A 6,777-nucleotide genomic window follows, 5' to 3' on the forward strand; every position below is an offset into this window, starting at 1 on the left:
TTTTTTTTTTTTCAAAAATAAGTGAAGATAAACAAACATTTATGAGTGGTCTTAATGGAAGAAAACACTTGTTTTTTTTTTTTTATCTTGGGATTTTTAGGATTTGGATGGATTTTATATAAAAAATAGGTTATTTGAAATTTGTTTAAAATAAATTATTAAAATTTAATAAAAATAAAGTAGATTATACATCAATATTTTAATTAATGATTTTAAATAATTTGATGATTAGAATTTAGAATTATATTTATATAAATAAATATTTTTTTTAGAAACTAGAGAAAGCCAAAGTAAAACATAAAAATAGCCCATATTTTAAAAATCACATTTATCATTTGAGACACATGAACCCAATATACAAGAATCAGGGCCTCACGCATGGTTATCTCTATCTTATAAGAAACATTTTATTTTTTTCAATTTAATTTCATATTTTCCTTTTTAATTTAATTTAATTTAATTTTTTTTTAATAAAACTCACATTAATCTATTTGTTTTATCCATAAATAAAATATAATTATTTTAAACTATTTTTTTATATAGTCTAATTAATTTAATAAATTATGTATATAAAATTAATTTATATTTAAAATAAAAAATTTAATCTTATCATAGCTAATATAATTATAAATTAAATATAAATAAGATAAAATTTTACTTAAATAATAAAACAAATAAAATTAAATTATTTTATATATAGAGAGAGAGTTAAATATAATTAATTTAATAAATATGTATAAAAAATTAATTTATAAATAATATAAAGTAAAATATATAGAAAATTAATTTATAAATAAAATAATATATTTAATATGGATGGGCCGTCCAAAACGGTTTAGATAATATGGGCCTTAGAAAATATATAGAAACCCTAAATAATATAACGATGCTTCTCATTCATGAAAGGAAGTTCATCTCCACTGAATCTCCCTCCAACAACATACATGATCTTTCTCTTCATCATGTAAACCCTAATTTGAGCTTACGGATTCTATTTCTGCTATGATCGGCTTCTTTTAAGGATGAACATGGCGAGTCTTCCGTTTCCGTTCTGTAATGTAAGCTCTCTTGTTTTAAACATTATTCAATGATTCAGTTTATCAGTTATGAGTAAAAATCAAATTAGATTAAATTAGTAATAAGATAGTCCTTTGAACTCACTCATTGATTGGAAGTTTAGATCATATACTTGTATCTGTGTAAGTAATGGCTAATGCTTATTTGAATTTTCTTTTGTAAAGCTTTATGTAAGTTGAATTCCGTTTTTCTTTTGTTATTTCATTCAGTTTTTGAATCTGTTACTTAATTTCAAGTGTTTCTAGCTAATAGAGCAAATGATTGTTGAATCGAATTATCAAATCTCTTATAATCTCCTTAGATTGAGGAGAATTGAAAACAAGGAGATCGATGCTGCTGGTGGTGCAGAATGAATGTGAGAAGCTGAGAAATCAATCACACTTCACACCTCACAACTGCAAGAATCTAACCGCTTCACATACTAGCTCTGATGGTGGTTTCTCGTCGTGCTGCAGAAGACTCTTTCCCCCTCCCTTGGTAATCTATAACTGATTGTTGAGGCAATACGATTTTCTATATTCCCCAATGAGAAAACTATTTTCCATTCTGACTTGGTTTCACAATAACGAGCATCACTTCATTTAGCTATGAAACTTGGTTTGATTATCTTGCAAACCTCTTAAATTGTGTATACTTTGGCGTGAAAACTTTGCTCTTTATTGTTACAGATTAAATTCGAAGGACTTTTGCATTGGAATGATAATAGTGCAATAAAGGTTAGTAAATTTTCCTATAATATGTATTACCCTTAGTTTTTATATTTAGAATATGAAATTAAGGATCGTTGCTAGCGTAATCACTTGATTTATCTATATCTTAGGAGATCATTAGTGCATGAATAAGTAAAAGGGCACATCACAACTTTTAAGAGGTTTTTCAGAATTTTAGTTTATACATAGACTAACTTAATAGTTGGGTTCGCAATTGCTCATGATCTTCTTTATGCGCTCCGCTCCGTCTACCTTCAATCTCACCTTTTTACGAGATTCTTCTACTAGAATTTCATGCTTTTATCAATTTGCTTCTTAGGGTTCCATAGTCCCATTTTTAAAAATCACATTTAACATTTGAGACATAGGGTCCATCTATCTTATGATTAAAGCCCATGTTTTTCATTCTTTGTTGCTAAAGTTTTCATTTTTCATGTTTTAAACTATTACAAAAAGGAAATTATATATATAAATATATAAGTTTCTCTTTTACAAATTTATTAATAAATCAAACCAAGTTAATTTTTTTTTTTTTTTTTTTTTTTTTTATATCTTTTTTTTTTTGAGAACGCTGGGTTCCGCTGCTCCTATGGAGTGCGACTAATCCCCGCGGGTTAAGCACATAGCCCGCAAACACACTTAACCATTTAACCAGGCGCAGAACATGCCGCCCGACGGACTCGAACCCAGGACCTCATGGAGGCTTGGGGGATATCCACCTCTTGTTGCCGCTAGGCTAGAAGAGGGGATAAACCAAGTTAATTTAACAAATGGTTCTATGAACTTAATTAAAATAAACATACAATTTACAAAAGTAACCAACCATGACAAGACTTCGTTATACTTCATTTATAATAAGTATAATGGCATATTGGTTTCTTTTTATTAAAAAATCTCTTTCTAAAATGTACAAAATTTCCAATTACTATAGTTTTAATATTTTCCTTATATTTGTTTAACATAAATTTATAAAGTTGGATAATTCACTATGACAACTTAAGTAGTGAGAATTGTGTTTAAAAATCTAAATGGTTATGGGTTTAACAATCAAAACCTTATTCGTCGCCCCTAACTTGTGTTTTCATTTTATTAGGTCGGGCAGTGAAGTACCCGTCTTCAAACTCGTCTTTTCATTTTATTACCCTAGGGCCTAGACTAGGTCTATTAATGAGTCAAGTTGTTTGTGAGCCTCTCGCGAGTAGCTCGGTCAAACTCGACTTGAGTTTGACCAAGTTCGAGTCGAGCTCAAGCTGATTTATTTAATATTCGAGTCGAGCTCATTAAATATTTGCTCGATGGATTGAAGCGCTTTGAATGTAATTGGGGGCCTTGACTATAGGGTGTCATGCTAATTCTCTTTAATTTAAAAAAAATCGTGTTCGATGGTTTGTCGAGCTTTTTCGAGCGTGATACTAAATAATATATTTATTTAAACATAAATTTTAAAATTAATATTTTTTCTTCACAAATATTGAAATTTTAGTTTTAGTTTAAATTTTATAGCTCAACTTTTAGTTAAATAGTCAAATCAGTTTCGAATCCAAATTTTATAAACTTGTTTGAGTTCGAATCCGACTCGAGCTAATAAATACTTATTAGAGTTGAGCTCAAACTTGACTCCTAGACAGTAGACACGGATATTACTATTTCGATCACCATTATAGTCTTGTCTCTCAGACTCAAATAACATATTACTTAATAAGTAGATACTTAACCATATGTTAAAAGAAAGAATTCTTGAGAATTTGATGAAATGTTAGTGAAGATAAAGAGAGTAAATCCTAACATCATATAAACAATGATCACTTGAATATGTATAATCAATCTCCATGAGTTGAATCAGAGCAAACAAAGTGTTATTCTCTTAGGTTTGAATTCTTTTCTGATCCCTCTTTCAACCTAATCAAAGATTGATAGATGGATCAATCTATAGGAAACTTGTTTTGAACTTCACCTATCAATATGATACAATACCTTTACCTTCAATTATGTATATTCTGATTGTGCTTTGATACCAAATGAAACGTCCCTAAATCTAAATTACAGGTCTAGCATAGAGATGCTGAAACCTAAGTATGCTTGAACATATAAAATACCAGAAACTGTCACATAAGCGGAAGATAAAAAGTGGATTCATCATTTAAAGACATGTTTTACAAACATAGGCACTTATGCCAAAAGATATCATAAAACATTCTGTTCTTTACTACAAAAGGTCCAGCAGTTTTGAAATATTTTAAAGTACTTAGTCTGTTTTAAAACAAAATGCAGTCATACAACAAGAGTTCACAAAAATACACAAAAAATAATTAGAGAAGGTCCCTCTTTCCACACTCAATCCTTCAAGTTGTTTTCACTCCAAGGATTCTCTCCAGCTACCATATAAATCTAAAGAGGAGTATATATATGTTAGGATCTAGGTCGCCGCTGGTGGACCGGGGGTTGGACCGGTTAGCGGTTCTCACTCGTAGGGTGGTGGTTAATCCGGTTAGAGATTAACACCGGGGTTTCAATACTACACAACCTGTCACAAACCCTTGAACTAGGTTCAAGCGCGGAAGAGGTTTGTTTTCAAGTTGAAGCGGTACACGTGTATGATAGGCGGAGTCGGTTTCGGATGATGGAGATTTGAAGAATGGTGGGTCGGTTTCGGTTATCTGGATATTCGGTATGGTCAGTATGGAGTTGGTTTGGAGCGGTATGGTTGAGTTAGTCGGTTATGTAACGAAGTCAGCAGAAAGTAAATAACACAACAGATTTTATGGATGTTCGGAGATAAAACTCCTACGTCACCCCTTCCTCTCGAAGCCGCGAGAAGGATATTCACTAAGGAATACAAGTACAATCCGATCGAGACTTATTTCCTGCTCGATAACACTCTTACAATTCACACCGAAATTGTAACACACACTTAGAATTTAGCACTTAGGCTTTCTTAGAATACCACACTGTTATCACTTGTAGTAAATGCTCTCAACGCTTCATTTGTCTCACTTAATGTTCCACTTTTGTTGCTTGTTGTCCCGCATTTACTCTTCTTCAACTGCCTCCTTTTATAGGTGAAATATGCCAACGGTCATATTTCAAAGCATTGAATCTGATTGGTTGATCAGAGATGCAGTGATTCAGTGTCTCAGACCTGCCGGTCATCTCCTCAGACCTGACGGTCAATCTCAGACCTGGTATCCTGTTTCAGACCTGCCGGTCTGTAAGGCAAGCCTGCTGGGTTTGTCTTTTACTCAATGTAGGCACTGTCTGCTTGGACAGTTGTCTGTACTTTGAGGATTTCCTTTCTGGCTTATCCCGAAGTAGAAGGATCCGGTAGTACTGTTTTTTGCAGCCTACAGTCTTTCCTCAGACTTGCATGGATATGGAAGTATTCAGTCTGTTCCTTTGGTATCATTCTCAACAGATACCCAAAGTGTCTTCTTGTACTGGTCGGCCTCTTGACTTGGCCGAATGTCTTTGGTAGTGAAGTAACCGGACTTCTTCCGGTTATTCTTTTCTTGTAGATGATCGGCTGTTTGATGGATCTGGTTTTAAGCTTTGGCCGATCCTTCCTTTGTTTGGTCATGCTCCGAATACTCTTGATCGGTATGGTAACTTGACCGGTTTGGTTTCTTCAGTTGGTTTTCTTTTGTTCATCCGGTCTCCTGCATGGGAAGTTTGTTTAAGTTAGGTTTATTCGAACCGGTATGAATTTATCTAACAATTTCTCTCTTTTTGATTATTTTATTTAAAATTATCAAAATCATGTAAGTTTGCAACCGTAGGCCGGTTGTTTTGTTTGGCCGATTTTTGAAAAAGACTTAGAGAATTTTTCGAAAAATTTTGAGGGAGGGGTTTGGAAGATCTCTATCTTTTATCTAACAATTTCTCCCTTTTTGATTATTTTATTTAAAATTATCAAAACCAAGTAGAAATGCAAAATAAGGCCGATATTCAAAAATAACTGTTATATATATTTATAAATAACCGAAAGACAAAGCATGAATACTAAGACAAGTAGGAGGAGGAAAGATAGTCCCTATTCCGAGTCTGTGAACTCATAGGCGCTCTTCTTTCTCTTTGGTTGCGGTGGCGGTTGGAGTGGCGGTTGGGAAGATCGTGGTCTATTAGATCGGTACCGCAGCTGTTCTTCGTCTTCGTCTTCGGCTAGGTCGGCTTGCTGCGAAGAACCCGCAGTAATTGGTCCAGATATTTCATTTAGCATCTCGACAATCCGAACTTTCTTAGGAGCCGGCCTCTTCCTTTTCTTCGGTGCTGAAGCGGAGGCGGCTGCCTTCTTCTTTTTCTCATTTTCGGTTGCATAGTTCGCCAGCCTTCGAGATTCCCTTTCCAGTCGTTCGGCATCCGCTGCGGCCTGTCTTGCCACTTGTTCAGCATACCCTGGATATAAGATCTCGGCTCTTCTTATTCGTTCGACCTCTAATTCTGCTTCGGTAAGTTGAGACGATCGCGGCGCCTCCTTGTCTTTGCTTACTTCGGCGTCCAGCCTTTCTTGGACTCTCTTAGCAACCAGAGCATCAGCCTCAATAGCCGCGGCATCTGCAATCTCCTTAGCCTTCAAAATTTCGGCCATCTGATCGGTTAGTGCCTTTACCTCGGCCATGAGAGTCTCATTTGTCTTTTCCAGCGCCGAGACCCGGTCGATTGTCGTGTCGACCCGTTCGAAATCCTTCTTTAATTCCGAAGTGATACCCTCCAGAGCTACAATATGCTGAGCACAGTTTGCTCGCTCACCGGCCTCTTCCCACAGTCCGGTGCTGAGTTCCGCTAGGCGTGCTTGATTTTGATCCACAACCTTCTTTGTCGCATTGACGAACTTTATGGCCGAGTCAAATATTTTATCGCAGCTATCCCTGAACGGTTGAAGCTTAGAAACGTTGTGGTCAAGTATGCGGTCATCAATCTTCTCTGATATTGATGCCTCAAATTTCTGAAGCCGATCTTCAATCTGCCCCGATGTGGACACTTCAAATTTCTTAAG

The 6,777-nt window shown here is 34.8% G+C and overlaps 1 long non-coding RNA gene across 1 annotated transcript; it reads left to right on the forward strand.

Moving 5' to 3' along the window:
* The first annotated feature begins 907 nt into the window (after positions 1-907).
* Positions 908-1,855, forward strand: LOC124937585. The gene is made up of 3 exons (XR_007099376.1): positions 908-1,058; positions 1,379-1,554; positions 1,746-1,855. It is a non-coding gene; the product is annotated as an uncharacterized LOC124937585 (long non-coding RNA).
* The last annotated feature ends 4,922 nt before the right edge of the window (positions 1,856-6,777 follow it).

Source organism: Impatiens glandulifera, chromosome 5 (assembly GCF_907164915.1).
Source record: "Impatiens glandulifera chromosome 5, dImpGla2.1, whole genome shotgun sequence".
Classification (NCBI taxonomy): domain Eukaryota; kingdom Viridiplantae; phylum Streptophyta; class Magnoliopsida; order Ericales; family Balsaminaceae; genus Impatiens; species Impatiens glandulifera.